The following is a 17,723-nucleotide window of genomic DNA, read 5'->3' on the forward strand; positions in this document are numbered from 1 at the left end:
CATCTCTTAATAATGCCTTCCATTTTAGCTCAGCCAACCAGATGAAAATTCTACCAATATCAAAATGTGATTGATTATAGATTTCACGGAAAAATCGGCAAACACAACTTGTATTAATAGCATTCTGAAAACAAGGTTTCATTGGCAATGCTGCCCAACAAAGAAAGCTGAGGCAATTTGTAATACTTTATTCCATGTTTAGTTATCACAGATCTTTATGTTTAAAGGGATTGTGACTCTTGTGCAATGAGATCTTATGCACGTTTGCTGAGAAGTTAGTCTCGCTGCTTTTGATGGGGATTTTTGTTAAATATGTGTGTGCAGCTGGATCTCACTCTGAATCCAGTGCTGAGGTACCCAAACCATTGTTGCTTCCATATAGCTGGGTGTTTTTTGACAGCAACACACTATCCAAAAGCTCATGCATTGTGTAGATGGTATTGATACCCTGATGCCCCATGTACTCAATGTCCAGTCACCTACTAACTAACAGTTGATCTGTATTTACTAACTCCATCAGCATTAGAGAAGTGAAGTGAAGACAACCCACCCCCTGTTTTTCCTCCAACTTCTTCTTTGAAATGCGTAAAATGCTTTTTTAAGAAAAAGTTTTATTAAAAAATGTATAGCATGAAAAAGTCCCCCAACATTTCCATTGGGGGGAAATGGGAAATTGTAGGGTACACTGAAAATTAGGGCTGTCGATTCAGTTTGTCCCGAACCGAAAAACAGCCGAATTTCCCCCAATTCGGCGGTTTTTAGTTCGGGACCAACCAAACTAAAAAAAAGGCAGGAAACCGGGGAGCAGGAAACGGGGGAGCTGGAAGGCGCAGATTTGTTCCCCCTGAAGCCCCCTGAAGGCGCGCACGCGCACCGAATTTTCCCCCGAACTCCGGATCTTGTGCTGAAGTTCGCGGATCCGAAGTGGGAGAGTTCGGACTTCGGCACGTCCCGAATTTAAACGGGCCAAATTTTGCCGAAGCCAAACTTTTCTGAATTTTTTTTTCAACAGCCCTACTGAAAACACTGAAATGCATTTTCCCCCTTTTTTGGAATGAGTGAAACTGCAAATACAGAATATGGCACAGAAGTTCATAGCTTTCTCTCTTTAGTACTGGATGTATTTGCAATTTTGCTTGCATAAAACGGAAGAATTTATACTTTTAAATTAGATAAACAGGCCAATTAATGCAACTTTATATGCTAAGTAAGTTATAAATGATGTATTTTCTGTTGTTACAGCAGCAAAATAGCTTTAGGTTTGATAGGAATTTAAGTATTGCATATGTTTCAATCCCTGCCCCCATTTTTTCCCATGGCTTCAAAATTTCTGGAGATTGTAAAACCCTAATCACAATATGTGTCTGTGAAGTGCAGTCAAATTGCTTCTAAGTTATGGCGACCCTATGAATTAATGACCTCCCAAAAGTCCCATTATTAAAAGTCTTGCTCAGGTCTTGCAAAGTGAGTCAATCCATCTCAGGCTGGGTCTTTCTCTTTTCCTGCTGCCTTCAACTTTTCCTAGTGTGATTGTCTTTTCCAGTGATTCTTGCTTTCTCATAACATGACCAAAGTAAAATAGCCTCAGTTTAATCATTTTAGCTTCTAGGGAGAGTTCAGGCTTGATTTCATCTAGAACCCACTTATTTATCTTTTTGGCTGTCCATGGTATCTGTAAAACTCTCCTCGAACACCACATTTCAAATTAATCAACTTTCTTCCTGTCTGCTTCCTGTCCACCTTTCACATGTGTACATAGTAATGGGGAATACTATGGTATGAATTATCTAGATCTTGATTGCCAATGAGATATCCTTAGACTTTAAAATCATTTCTAGATCCTTCATGGCTGCCCTTCCCAGTCTCAATCTCCTTCTGGTTTCTTGCTTGCCCTCTCCCTTTTGGTTGATGATGGAGCCAAGAGCCAGGTTGGAAAATACCTAGAGATTTTTGGGGCAGAGCTTGAGGAGGGCGGAGTTTGGGGAGGGGAGGGATTTCAATGCCCTAGAGTCCAATTGCCAAAGTGGCCATTTTCTCCAGGGGAACTGATCTCTATCGTCGAGAGATCAGTTGTAATAGCAGGAGATCTCCAGCTACTACCTGGAGGTTGGCAACCCTAGTTGCACATCAAAACAATCAGATGTTGTGGCACTCCTATTTCTTTTAAAACCAACCATACATTTTCTTGATCCACACAGTCAAAAGCTTTGCTATGAAACACAAGATTATTTTCTTCTGAAATTGGGGAGTGGAGGGAGCTCAATGGGTATTAGGTTTAGGTGAGGCCTGGAAGTCTCCTGGTGGGTATAAAATACCTATGATGGAAAGTGATGAATCCTTGTTCCATAATCCCCACAAAATAACTTCTTCTCCCCTCTCAGACTCCCCTCTCAGGTTCTGACATTCCATTTTCAGACCTATCCAGTGATTCCTGGCTAGCTGCAGCAATCAAGCTTAGTTTTCTGCTTTTGAAAGATTTTTCCCCCTAATAGGCAAAAATCAGTTTGATTTATGCTGCAACTCAAAACTGTAATTTTTTGGCTTTTGGGCCTGATCCTGCAGTTCAAGTCCCATTGATTAAAATGGAAGATAGTGAAACAAACTACAATAAGGGAGAGAGTGAGCCAAGTATTTTGGGTGGATCATTCCCTTTGTCTTTTAGCTTCCCAAGTCACAGGAACGGATAACTGAAGCAACAGTGAATCCCAGCTGGGGTGGGAGGAGATCGGGATAAGAGTTTTGTTGGGTTGTTATTCAAAAGTGTTGACAAGCAGTTAGAATATTGCAATGTCTCACAAAGCTAGTAAAAATGCCATTGATTACCAAGCAAAATTGGAAAATTGACCAGCTTCCTACACAACTTGTTTTGCTGTAGGATAAAAACTTCAGCTTTTCAGTATAACAGTTAATTAGAAAGGGAAAAACTGCGTAATGATACCATTTTTAGTGATTTCCTGCAGGCCATTCTCCTTCTGGCTACTGGCAGTAAAATAATATTATTGCTTTGTCAGTTAGTTTGCTGGATGGTATAGTTAATGCATTTATTTCTTGATTCGTCACGCCAACCAAAAAGAGGGGGGGTCACAGAGAAACAGTAAGCAGGAGAAATGTGTTTAGTCATCTGGTATCCCCAGCCTTGGTACAATGTGTTGTATGTTCATTCATTTATATTTATAAGCTTGCTTGCTTGTTTCCAGAAGACCTACAGTGATTAGTGCTGAACATAGAACAAATTAAATATACAGACTCTGCCCTCAGGCTTACAAATTAAAGATATCTGACATACTAGGGGAGGAGAAAGAAAACGACAAGAAAGGAAATCAGTGTGAGAGTAAGTTTTCGTAAGCATTTTAGTCCAGTTGAGCCCAAACTATCTCCCTTCTGTTATTCTGTTACCAAAAAGGAGACCCATGTCAGGGCATGCATGGCTAAGCATCCCCACATGTGCAAATCCCATCCTTTAGACTAGGGCTGTTGATTCGGTTCGGCCCGAACCAAAAAACAGCTGAATTTCTCTGAATGCGGCGGTTTTTCAGTTCGGACGAACCAAACTCAAAAAGTGGGGGAAACTGGGGAGCCGAATTGGCCGCGTTCGGGGTATTCCCAAATAAATTCGGCCGATTCGGCCCCTTTCCCCCACCCCACGTGCCTTCAGGGAGCTTCCCTGGAGAGGCGCGGGGTGCCCTTTAAACAGATGTGTTGCTCCCGGCCGGGAGGCGCAGATCTATTTAAAGGGCCCGCCGCTCGCCTCCAGGGAATCTCCCTGGAGGCGCGCGGCGGGTCTTTAAACAGATCTGCTCCTCCAGGGCCGGGAGGCACAGATCTGTTTTAAGCCCCCCCCCCAGCCCTGCCGGGAGTCCCGGCAGGGCTGGAAGGGGGTGCGTGTGGGGGGGTCTGGTCTTGCCAGCCCCCTGCCAGCCCTGCCGGGAGTCCCGGCAGGGCTGGGGGGGGGCTTTAAATAGTTATGTGCCTCCCGGCCGGGAGGCACCAATCTATTTAAAGGGCCCGCCGCGCGCCTCCAGGGAAGCTCCCTGGAGGCGCGCGGCGGGTCTTCAAACAGATCTGCACCTCCCGGCCGGGAGGCGCAGATCTGTTTGAAGCCCCCCCCAACCCTGCCGGGAGTCCCGGCAGGGCTGGAAGGGTGTGTGTGTGGGGGGGGTCTGGTCTTGCCAGCCCCCCGCCAGCCCCGCTGGGAGTCCCGGCAGGGCTGGGGGGGGCTTTAAATAGATCTGCGCCTCCCAGCTGGGAGGCGCAGATCTGTTTAAAGGGCCCCGGCGCGCCTTCAGGGAATCCCCCTGAAGGCGCGCGGGGGCCGAATTTCCCTCCGAACTCCAGATCCCCCCGAATATCCGGGGATCCGAAGCGGGGGAGTTCGGACTTCGGCACGGTCCGAATTAAAACGGGCCGAATTCAGCCGAATCCGAACTATACCAAATTTTTTTTTTCAACAGCCCTACTTTAGACACCACAGATATTTGGCCTCCATGTAGACAGACAAGGCTATGGCTTAATAGAGGGGTGTGCAGAACAAATTTACTCAGCCAAAATATATATACAGAAATAGCTGATTCAGGTTGGTATAGTGATTTCCCAGAATGGTAATACAAATCCAGGGTTTTTGGTATAACGAAACCCCCTTCCCCAACAATCCATGTTTAGTTGAGTTTACCAGGAAAGCAGCATGCCTCATCTTTTATTTCATTCCATTGATTTTATGGACAGTGACATTTCTCCCTTTCAATCAGATCCATAAAAAGGAGGAGCACAGAGCCCTCTAGCCAATCACCTTCGAAGACAACCTGCAGACATGCTGTTCTCCCTCACTTGCTGGTTTGTGGGGGGGGGGCAGTTTGTTTAGGGGTTTGTAGAATTCTAACTCTTGCTGCAATTTGCTTTTTATTCAGCTTTTTCGGGAATCACCTATTTGGCTTTCGGCACATCCCCAGGTTTTGGTATTTGGTAAACCCAAAAATTACCAAAACGACCAATTCCCCCCCCCAGATATTTTATTAATTTTTTTAACAAGAAAAGAAAAAACCCTGGAGGTTGGCAACTCTAGATGTGGGGGAGGAGATAAGGCTTTCAACCTGGTTAAATCACAAGGCAGGTCCAAATTTAGGGTTGCCAGCTCTGGTAATTCCTGGAAATTTGGGGGTATATTCCTGGGAGTGTGGGGTTTGGAGTGAGTCATTTTTTTCCAGGGGAAATTATCTCCATCCTCCAGATATCAAGTTGTAATTATGACAGAGCTCCAGGCCCCCAGAAGGTTAGCAACTCTATCCAAATTGTAAGGAATGCCTGTGAGTGGGAAGGAATGTTTAATTTTGGGGTCAATGATGGTTTTCATTGTAGCCTTGACTTAGCTGGGTTAAGGAGCTGGTGTGGCTTCTCCTTTTTAAAACATTACAAATTAAGATTTTCACAGTATGATTTTTTTATTGAAAGACTTAAAAAAATATTTGGATACTTGGTAGCTGACACCTGTATTGTATTTACAGCCCCTTTCAATTTGGGTCTCAATACAATATCCTATGCTTCATTTGAGTAAGTTTAAAAAATATTATCTATAGCCTGACTGACATATTTGTTTTTCTCCGACCAGAAAATTATATGAATCCAGCATGACTTGAAGCTTGAACATAGACTTCCACAGTACTTTTGCTGATGAAGAACTTTTTTTGAAAACGAGTACTGATAGGGTTCCATAGATTAGTATGATTCAGTGTATGACTAATAGCTGCTAGTGTCATGATTGATGGTTGTCGGTGTTATTTATTATACAATTTTATATGCAAAGGCACTGCATGTCTTTGTCATTGTATTCTCACCTGTATGAGATGCTCTGTGGTCACTTCATTCTTGGCTAAAGTGTATTGTAGCTGTGTAATCTTCATGATAACCTAATCATATTGTTACAGCCCTCTTGCGCTTTTGTACTTGGTTTTGTTTATCTTCATAGAGGTTTGTCTTTATCCTTTTCCTTTGTGTGTGTGTTAAGTGCCATCAAGTCGCTTCCGACTCATGGCGACCCTATGAATGAAAGTCCTCCAAAATGTCCTATCTTTGACAGCCTTGCTCAGATCTTCCAAACTGAAGGCTGTGGCTTCCTTTATTGAGTCAATCCATCTCTTGTTGGGTCTTCCTCTTTTCCTGCTGCCCTCAACTTTTCCTATCATGGCTGTCTTTTCCAGTGACTTTTGTCGTCTCATGACGTGACCAAAATATGATAGCCTCAGTTTAGTCATTTTAGCTTCTAGGGTCAGTTCAGGCCTGATTTGATCTATAACCCACTGATTTGTTTTTTTGGCAGTCCACGGAATCCGCAACACTCTCCTCCAACACCACATTTCAAAGGAATCTATTTTCTTCCTATCAGCTTTCTTCACTGCCCAGCTTTCACACCCATACATAGTAATAGGGAACACGATGGCATGAATTAATCTAGTCTTGGTGGCCAGTGACACATCCTTACACTTCAAAATATTTTCTAGCTCCTTCATGGCTGCCCTTTCCAGTCTCAATCTCCTTCTGATTTCTTGGCTGCAGTCTCCCTTTTGGTTGATGGTGGAGCCAAGGAATAGAAAGTCTTCAACAATATCAATTTCCTCATTGTCAACCTTAAAGTTGTGTAATTCTCCTGTAGTCATTACTTTTGTTTTCTTGATGTTCAGCTGTAGTCCTGCTTTGGCACTTTCTCTTTTAACTTTCAGCAGTAGTTGTTTCAAATCTTCACTATTTTCTGCCAATAATGTAGTGTCATCAGCATATCTCAAATTATTAATGTTCCTCCCTCCAATTTTCACTCCACCTTCATCTAAATCTAATCCAGCTTTCCTAATTATATGTTCTGCATATAGATTGAAGAGATAGGGAGATAAAATACATCCTTGTCTGACTTCTTTGCCAATTGGAAACCATTGTGTTTCTCCATATTCTGTTCTAACTGTGGCCTCTTGTCCAGAGTTTCCTTTACTTATCTTTAAATACAAACAATGTATTCCCAAAATAGTCATATTCCCGCAGTCCCTGGCAAAAGGTCATTCCCTGAAATAAAGAACCGAATAATTAATTTGCGTAGTGTAAAACAGCAAAGCGGACAATTTAAAATGATAGGTATAAATGTAAGGTTATATGGAAAGCATGTCTTCTGATTGCAAAATTGACTGCAGAGGGAAATTAATGTATATCTGACCAACATACAGTTTTTGAGGTTCATTTAAAAAACTCATTCAACAGTTGCCCTCAGCACATGATACTGCATCAGAAACTTATTGAATGAAATCAGTGTTCTCTTTACCGACAATGAAGGGATAATGCCAGATGCATTCTGCCAGGTGTTAGCAATTAATTATTGATATACTTAGGGAAGAGTTAAGAGAATGTTCTGAATCCAGAGAGCATGCTTTCTTCATCCCATTATCGAGTTATGTTGATGGCTTTTGATGGTCTAGGATGTGTTGCTGGGTTGGTTTTTTTGGGGGGGAGGTTGTTTTTTGGTCACTTAAAGAGGCTGTGCTTAGAGAAAACCTTTCTGTGTGGGGGGGAATCTAATGATACTCCTGCTTACAGGCTACTATGTAGCCTACAGAAATCATATTCTGGAAGAAATTGTTTTGGAAAGGAATAATGATCCTGCAGAAATGTGTTTTCCTTTCCTTTGAGGCTGTTTGTAGGCCCTTCCTTGGCTCATTTGTTTAAATGAGGGTTGCAGTGCCATACATTTAGCATCAATATAAATGTTTATATGAACGGAGTTAACTTTTTAATGCGTTGAATGGTAGCAAGTGATATAATGTATCTCTATTTTTCTTTTTAAAAGCTTCCCAGAAAGGTATAAAATTGTACCAAATATGCTTTCAGAAACTGGCCCTCAGCAACGTAAGGGCTCCTTAGGACCTTTATCTGTAATGTAGACCTCATCTGTATGACTGTTCTTTCCCCTGGGCTGAGAAGAAAGTTAGGTTTAGGATCACATAGACCTTTCCCTACATTTACCTTCACTCTATATAGAAAGTAATAACCTATTCACTTGTACTGAAGATCTCTATGGATCCATAAATCTGAACCATGTTTTCCAGTCAGGTATAAATAGCAGGTTCAGCTAGCCTTACTTAGATTCTTTTGGTATATTTCTTGCAACCTGGGGCTAATATGACAGACAAGAGAAGAACTCAAGACCCACTCACATTCTACCCTTCCTCCAAGATTCAGAGTTGTATGCCTAGCATCCTTTTATCCTCCCAATAACTCTGTGAAATATGTCAGCCTATCTAATAAGAAATAGTGACCTGACCAAAGTTACATAAGGATGAGTCAGACTTTGAATTTGGATTTTCCTGATTAAACATGCTAGCCCTCAAACCATAGCGGCTCCCAGTGTTCAGAAATGTTTGGATATATTCACACAAATTGGAGCTTAAGTCCCATCAGTTTTCACAGCTGTTCGTACAATCACGGGCCCTATCCAAGGTTGCTAAGGATAAAATGGTGGAGAGGATAATTACATATGCCACCCTGAGCCCCTGAGAGGAATGGCAAGATAAATATATGATAATTCTGTTTTGTTATTTTACTCATTAGTCTACTATTGTCAGTATACATCATTTTATTTCATATTTCTTTCAAGATACAGAGAGCCCACACCAACTGAAAAAGAGCATAGCAACTGGTGCTGTGGTCTGCTCAGATGAACAACAGTAGCCTTGATTAGATATTGGGTATAAAACATGCCAATTTATTGCTGTCCTGTGTAGTTTTTTTCCTAGTTACCGGCATAAATCATATTTACTTTTTAATGCAATATTGGTATTTTATTTATCCATTAAAGCAGTTTAACCCCACCTTTTTCATGGCAGTTTACAAAGCCAGTCAAGCTTAATGCTAAAACATTTTTAATTACACTTTTTTATATAATATAACTTTAGTAATTAGTCTGCTCACTGACCTGTGTGGCCAAGGCTAGCTCATTAACTCTCAGAAGTTAAACTGGGTCAGCTCTGGTTAGTATTTGGAAGGGAGACCACCAAGGAAGTCCAGGGTCATTATGCAGAGGCAGGCAATGGCAAACCATCTCTGAATGTCTCTTGCCTTGAAAACCCTATAGTGGTAACCATAAGCCAGCTGGCACTTTCCACCACCAGCTATCCTGCATATCTTGCATACTGATCAGTGGATTCCCAGATAAGTCGGCTGAGTTCCTGTCTAAGAAGCTTCTGATGGGGGAGATTCCTCATCTTTTGCTCCCCACTGCTAAATTCTGCGCCATTGCAATTAAAATACGCAAAAATAGGATGGAAAAAAATTGTTAAACTCTTTTATAATTTTATATTTTTAGTAATCTTAAATTGGCAAGCCACTTTTGTGTCATGCTCTAATTTTGTATGTCTTATTAATACCAGATTTTTTTAAATCAATTTTTGTAATTTGTAACAGTTTTTACAGTTTTATCAAGTTGGACAATATGATAAACTAACTTCTGGCTGGTCAAATAGACCGTATTAATAAACTTGACTTGAGATAACTTGCATAAAATAATAAGCCACCTGTCCTAGGATCCATCAAAAGCCTGCAAAACTGGGGCAAAGTTGGAGTTCACCTCACTTCCTCTAGGAAACCATTCCAGGGTGTCTGAATTGTCTTCAGGGTTATGTTGTTAAGTGTCTTTGCTTTCTACCACCTTCAAGAGGGGGAAGAAGTTCATTTCCTGAATTGTCACAAAAGGTGCTTGGTTTCTGCACCACATTAAAATTGGAGAATTCTGTAGAGATTTAGCCTGGACCAACATTTTAGTAGGACTTTCTAAAAGATTTAACTGCACCTAGTTAACAGCATACCCTATTGCACTCATTAAGTATATGGGATGGATAGGAGTGGGCTGTGAGTCTTATTGATTTGAATGGGATTTAGTCACAACTAACTTTCATTGATTATCCACAGCGAACATTCCTGATTAGTCTCACAGTAAACACAGTCAATTTGTGTCTTATCAAGAAGTGGGTAGACGGCAAAAATATATCTATATAACAATCACATTTAGGCAGGAAAAATGTAAGAGAACAATACTAATTTGATCTATGTCTTCTCTTAACTGGCATATTTTTCTTCTTATTTACTTCTGTTCCAAATTAATTAATTCTGATTTCACAACAGAGAAATATTTTTCAGCCCCAATCTGTAAACTGATATTTGCATTTAGCCCCTCTTCCACAAATTACATCTTTTTCACAAAGCACAAATACACAAGTTGTAACATTTTATAGGATACTCTGAGGACAGTATTGTTTTGAAATGCTGCCATCTGGTGGCATGTGAGTGGTAAAAACACTGAAGTGAATGGGTTGTGTGAGAGAACAGTAAATGTCCTACCATTACAGTTTTGGGTTACAGTAACCCATTATTATCATTCCTCTGGTCCATTCATTGTGTGATTTGTGAGCACTGATATTCACGCATAGTTTAAAAATAAGCAGAATATTAGAAACTTGGTTAAGGAGTTTCTAGACTTCCTCTCCACATATCTTCAAAAGCATGGTGAATGAGATGAAAGATAAAATTTGGTGCCCACTTCTCTCGCCAAGATGTTTTCTACATGTAAGTTTCCAAAGTACACAAAAGGAGCCTCAATCATGATAAGTTAATGGCTGATTCTACAAAACATATTTGTGACCCATCAACTCCAATCCTTGTCTCACCACTATTAACTAGGGATTAGGTATACTTTGCCCAAAAAAATAATCAAATTTGAACTTACCATGACAGAAATAATGGAAATTGAGCCTCTTGTCAGATTGCCATGATGTTCTCATTGGATGTTCAAACTGGACAGCATATTGAGCCATGCTGCGTCTGCATAGTTTGCAGCGTTCAGCCTGGCAGTTATCCTTATTGCCTCATTGATATGTTTTCCTGCTTAAGTTGCTTCATTATGCTGCAAGGTCATGGGCTGGCCATTCCTTAGTAAATATATTTGAAGTAAATATGTGTGTAACTTATGTGTTATGACTTGCTTTAGCTTTTACATTTGTACAACTGGCAGACAGAAGGTCCTTTATTACTGCTGTATCCTCCAGGAAATGGCTAGGTCATTAAAGTGACTTTAATTTGTGCAGCAGGTACAATGAGCCAAGAAATGCAGAAAGCACACAGCTAAGTTCTAAGCTAAAGTGGTAGCAGACCTGATTTTTGGTCCTGTCCAATACTGCTTTCAAATAATAAGTACTTTGCATACATTACTTTGTAACCCTTGGAATAGCCATGGAAAGTAGGGCAGCATTATTATGCCCATACAAAAGATGGAGGGAGACTGACAGCTCATTCCTGAGCTGAAAGAGCAAAGGTCCATAGGAGGCGAGGAAGGGCCTGCACCAGCGTCCGAGGCCCCTGTGCTGGCACCCATGCCACTTATGCCGCCCAGAGGGACACTGGCATTGGGGTGCGCACACCATCCTCCTGACGCTGCTGCAGCAGCACAGCCCAGGGATGCTGACACAGCCTTGCGCCGGTGTCCTGATGGTACACTTCCATGAGCCATCCTCCCGGGGGGGAGGTTCTGGGGCATTCCTGGTCCAGTCCAGGAGAGGAGCTGCCTTTAGGTGGTCTCCTAAGCCCTTTTGGGCTGGGAACGCCCCCTTTGCCTTTACCTTGAGATACGCCACCTTTTTAGGTGGCATATCCCCATGGGACCCAATGAAGTGGTTCCATGGGGCTCAAAGGTAAGGGCAGGATTTTGGCTTCACGGGGGGGGGGCTGAATCCTCCTTTGGAGGTAGTGCGGCGGAGCTGCCTCCAGCCACCAGAGCAGCCCCTTCCCTCAGGAATGGGCTGCCTGGCTCAAAGGCTACCTAGAGAGTTTATGAAAGAGACAAGATCTGAACTAGGACCTCACAGATCAGAGTTCATTCACTTAGTAAGAGTAGACACTGGTATGAGAACAAAATAAGACCTCCTAAGAAGCTAGAATGAATTAATTCCTTCTTTCCAGTGCGTTAAAAGAAGATGCTTGATCCAGATGCACTGAAACATCCATGCTAAGGCTACTAACTGGAGCATATGGGTATTCCACCAAGAAATACAACAGTGTACCTTGGAACAGTCTGAGCCAGAACTGACAGATCAAAATGGAAGACACCCATAGGTATGAAAGATGTTAATTTGCATAAGCAGCCGCCAGTATGTTCAGAGAATGGAATGATCCCTTCACATCTGCAGATCATGACTGAGCAGCAGATTTTATTCTCACTCTGGAATGACTTCAATGCATGTCCATAATTCACAGCAGAAATTATCCTCTCCTTTTTCAATTCCATCAGCTGCGTGAGTGTGCAACACTGCACACCAAGCTTGCATCCATTTCTTGGTTTAAAATATATCCTTTAAAAAAACATTATCTTTATGAGATTGATTGTGCATTTATACATTCAGGCCAGCAATGGCTCAACGTAATTTGTAATTTGCATTAAAACATAAAGAACCTGGTTACATCCTTCCACCAAGCAGGAAAAATATACTGATCTGAACCAGAGAGAAGAATATAGTTCAAATTAAATTGTCATTACGGATGCCACAAATTTTGCTGCGAACATAGTCTACAGTCAAATTAATTTACCATGTCAATCTGTGAGGATCAGATGTAAGTTTGCACCAAAACATTTGAACACCTGCTGAACAGATGTGAATTTTTTTTTTCAAAATTGTGCATGCACAAAAACACTGCTAATCCAAATGAATAAGCAGCCATTAACGATGTTAGCTAGCATATAACAACCACTAAGAAAGCCTATCAGTATCATTTGCATTTGGATCTTTGGAGAAACAATTCAAGGAAGGATGAAGCAGGATTCCTTAAACATTAAAGAACCCAAAATTTTTACATTATTAGTTTACTGTTAAAATTCTGAGGCAGTGAATTTTAGAAAAATATTCTCAAGCAATCCTCACACCTTTTAAAATGAGGTTTGAAAGGTGTAACTCTATTTAGGATTGCACTGTGAGCATCATAGAATCATAGAGTTGGAAGGGTCATCTAGTCCAACCACCTGCACAATGCAGGAAATTCACAACTACCTCCTCCACACAATCCCAGTGACCCCTACTCCATGTCCAGAAGATGGCCAAGATGCCTTCCCTCTCATCATCTGCCTAAGGTCATAGAATCGGCATTGCTGACAGATGGACATCTACACTCTGCTTAAAAACCTCCAGGGAAGGAGAGCTTACCACCTCCCAAGGAAGCCTGTTCCACTGAGGAAACACTCTAACTGTTAGAAAATTATTCCTAATGTCTAGATGGAAACTCAAATCAAAAGAAATTAAATCAACCCATTGGTTTTGGCCCCACCTTCTGGTGCAACAGAAAACATCTTGGCACCATCCTCTATATGACAGCCCTTCAAGTAGTTGAAGATGGTTATCATATTCCCTCTCAGTCTTCTCCTCTTCAGGCTAAACATACCCAGATCCTTCAACCTTTCCTCATAATTGATAATTTTAAAGCAATATTAAATGTTAGATTGCAAAATTTAAAATATAATGAAATCACTTTTTTAAAAATCTGATATGAGAATAATCATGCAAGTTTCAGCAAGCAAATATAGGTTGTAAGAATTGCTTGTGCATGCACACCTCCTGTTTCCCTAGATAGCCATACTAAAACTGATTTCACAGAACTACTACCAAAAAGTATGTCACCCATATCTTGCCATTCCCCAAATACACATTTCTGTGCTATTTATATATAATGCCGTTTAGCTCAAAGTTTGGGACCTCTACCTTCAAAAATGCCCCCCCAGAGCCGCGGAAAGGCGCGGTTGTGTTTTTAATGGCTTTATTCGGCCGAATTTTTTCCCCAAACTTTGAATTTCTGCCGAATTGCACGGACCCGAAGCGGGGGAGTTCGGACTTCGGCATATCCCGAATCTAAACGGGCCGAATTCAGCCGAATCCAAACTATACCGATTTTTTTTTTAATTCAACAGCCCTACCTGCCTGGCCCTTGTCGTGCAGTCAAAAAATGCACCCTGAAATGATGCTCTTGGGAGACAAAAGGAATAGCTTGGGGTGGAGATAGAGTTCTGCCACAATTGGTAAAAATCTGGTAAAAATCTCCCCCTAGGCATGGCAAATTTTATATGGCTCCAACAGTAAATAAGGAATAGGTGATTTAACAGTAGAGACTAAACCCAGTCCTATTTCCTCTCTCATACATCTACTTACAAATATGTTGGCGCTTTAAAAAGGGCTCTGCATACACAGCCTTATAAGGAAAAGTGAACCATTTGTAACTTAAAGACAACGCTCCATGAGACCTTTTAAAAGGAAACAAAAATTCCCTGTTACTGAAAATAGCCAACAAAAATTCATATCCTTACAAACAACTGTAATAAATCTCTCAGTACTTTACAGGTACTATGAAATTGTAAAATGCTGCTGATAGCAGACTCATACAGCTGTTTCTCAAAGATCACTAAGAGCTAGCCATTAAAAATCAATGAGCTGCCATACTAGTGGGATAAATACTTATCCTCACACTTTAAGTCTGCACTACATAAAGCAAGAATATCAGATAAAATGTGATTGTATGGTGCCCCTCGCCCCCCGCATATTCTTGAAACACTCATCACAGCTAAAAATTAAACATGGCAAAAATCTGTGATCAACAGAGTCTATATAGGACCTTTTAAAAGTATAAATGATTTATACTAATGATTAATAGTAACTAAGCACAGGGAAGTACCCATCCCTTATTTCCATTATAAATTAGATAGAAATTCCAAGTAAATGTCTACCTCACTTTTAAGCATACTTATATTCAGATGCAAGTCCCACTGTTTATGATAGTGCTTAATCCAAAATAAATACGTACAGGTTTGCAGTACTACTAAGCATCAAAATAAAACTCTCTCGGATATAAATGCTGTACAAAATGAATGCATTTTAAATCACTATTTTGAAGAAAGACATTTAAATCCAGTCTTGCATTGAGAAGTTGCAGTTCAATATTCAATATGCAAAAGTCTAATAGGTTGGAACAACATTTTATAAATCAGTCTTGCTATATGATTATGTATACTTGTTCTAATACAAAGCAATCTGAAATCACTATCAGAATGGTTATGATTTATAAAATATTGTAGGCATGGAGTTTTTAGCTCTGAATCTGTGTTTCTGCTCTTACGCTCTGAAATCCAGAACCTAAATGTATTTTGCATTTAGCATACACAATTTTTAAGGCAGATCACATATTTGCTGCAACAGTTTGTGATGTGGAACTTTTTACCATCTTCATTATTTGTAAATTCTTGTGTTTGAAAAGTGTGGGACTGTAATGGACAAAATCTAAGGGCCTATTCCTGAAAAATGGGCCCAAAGCCCTTAGGAGGCCGACTACGGCCTCCGCCAGCACAGGGGCCCACACCACCGGTGCTCAGAAGGCGCCCACCGGCATGAATGGCCCCAGCGCCGGTGTGCAGGGCCGGGGGCCTCTGGCTGGCCTCTGGCCATCGGCACAGGATGCGGCGGCAAGCCGGGAGGTGTTCCTGGGGTATAACGGCGGGGCATAACTTCCCGGGGCATAACAGCGCTGGCCACAGGGCGGGGCCGACATTAGTTGGCTTCCCGAGCACTTTCAGTTCAGGAACGCCCCTTTTTATTTTTGTTAAGATAAGCCAGCTTTTGGCTGGCGTATCTCCCATGCAACCCTATGAAGGTTGCATGGGTTTTTGGCGCCAGGCAGAGATTTCAGCACTGCCGAAACCTCTTTAGGCGGAAACGCCGCCAGTTTGCCTCCAAAGCCCCGGGCGGGCATTCCTTTCAGGAATGCGCTGTAAGTGTGCCATGCTGTCTTTCAAGTTCTTGGCTCTTAGAACCAAAACCTGGAGGAAAAGTAGAACTTGAGAGCTGTGTTATCATTATGCCTGTATTTTTATTTGCCTTTTTCTCCCACCCAACACTATACTGGATAGTCTCAATGTACCTGCCCCCCCCCAAGTTGTTGTGGTTGAGAGGTAACTAGGGTTGCCAGCTCTGGGTTGGGAAATACCTGGAGATTTTTGGGGCAGAGCTTGAGGAGGGTGGGTTTGGGGAGGGGAGGGACTTCAATGCCATAGAGTCCAATTGCCAAAGCAACCATTTTCTCCAGGTGATCTCGATCGGATGGAGATAACTTGTAATAGCAGGAGATCTCCAGCTAGTACCTGGACGTTGGCAACCCTACAGGTAATCCTATCTTCCCAGCATGGAGCACACCTCCCAGTGGCAGCAGCCACCCTGCTTACCAGTCCAGGAAAGTTGTAAGGATACTTGGTTTTATATGTTGCACTCAGATCCTCACGCATTGGTTTTCAGTCCTGCATCCTGACTTCTCTAAAGCTCTGGGCAGGAAAAGGAGCTAGTCCCTCCTCCCTCACTGGGAAAAATTCTCTATTAAGCTAATTAAAAACATGCTGAGGCCTACTTGGGCCAGAGGAAGAGAAACATAGCCAAATGGGGGAAATTACACTGAGCATGTGGCCTTCGGGCCCACTGTTCCTTACAGCATCTCAAAACCATACTCCAGTCTTCACAAGCAAGGTTGAACTGCTCAGTGCTTTTGATTTTAATCAAAGGAAATTACCTGTATCAGCAATGTAATGCTTTATTATTATTCTCCACCTTCACATCTCTAAAGTTACTATGAGGATATCTTCTAGTATTATTTGTGTGGTTAGGTGCCCACATTTGAACTCAAGGGTATCCAATGAAGCTGATGGCAGTAGATACAGGACAGACAAAAGGAAATATTTCTTTACACAGTGAGTGATTAAAAATATGGACTTCACTGCCAGAGGATGTAGTGATGGCCACAGGCATAGACAGCTTTGAAAAGGGATTACAAAGCTTCATGGAGAATAGGTCTGTCAGAGGCTGCTAGGCACGGTGATTAAAGCAAACCCCCATTTTCAGATGCAGCCAACCTCTGAATCTCAGCGCCAAGAGGCAACATCAGAGGAAGGCCTCCACCTCTCTGCCCTGTTGTTGGATCTCCAGATGAACTGGTTGGTCATAGCATGAGACAGGATGCTGGACTAGATGGACACTGGTCAGATCCAGCAGGGCTCTTCTTATATTCTTATAAAGAAGTTAGGTTTAGAGTCTAGAATAAAAGGTGACAATTCTTTTAACACAGCAGTAAGGTGTGTTGGTGTAGAGGGAGAGTCAGCGAGGTGTAATGGTTAAAGTGTTGGACCAGGACCTGGGAAACTCAGGTTCAAATCCCCACTCATGCCATGGAAGCTTGCTGGGTGACCTTGGGCCAGTCACACACTCCCAGCCCTGACTCTGGCTAGTATTTGGATGGGAGACCTCCAAGGAATACCAGGCTCATGATGTGGAGGCAAGCAATGGCAAACTGCCTCCGAACGTCTCTTGCCTTGAAAACCCTATGGGGTCACCATAGGTCCACTGTGACTTGACAGGAAAAAAAGATGTGGTGGAATTAATTTTTATTCCTTATGCTCAGGTTATTTTAGTATGGATTTGAGACAAATGAAAAATGGGCCATACTCACATCGTTGAATTAGAAACCCTACTACTTTTGGAAGTAGGAAAATTCAGGATTATTAAAGGAGTGCCCAACAAACCCAACAGCCAATAATAATCAATTACCATAAAAAGAGAATTTAAAAGAATATGAAGAAAAGCAGAGACTCAAACAACCCTCCCCCCCCCCCCAGAATAAAAGAACGGGGC

The sequence above is a fragment of the Euleptes europaea genome, chromosome 10, assembly GCF_029931775.1.
Source record: "Euleptes europaea isolate rEulEur1 chromosome 10, rEulEur1.hap1, whole genome shotgun sequence".
Taxonomy (NCBI): Eukaryota; Metazoa; Chordata; class Lepidosauria; order Squamata; family Sphaerodactylidae; genus Euleptes; species Euleptes europaea.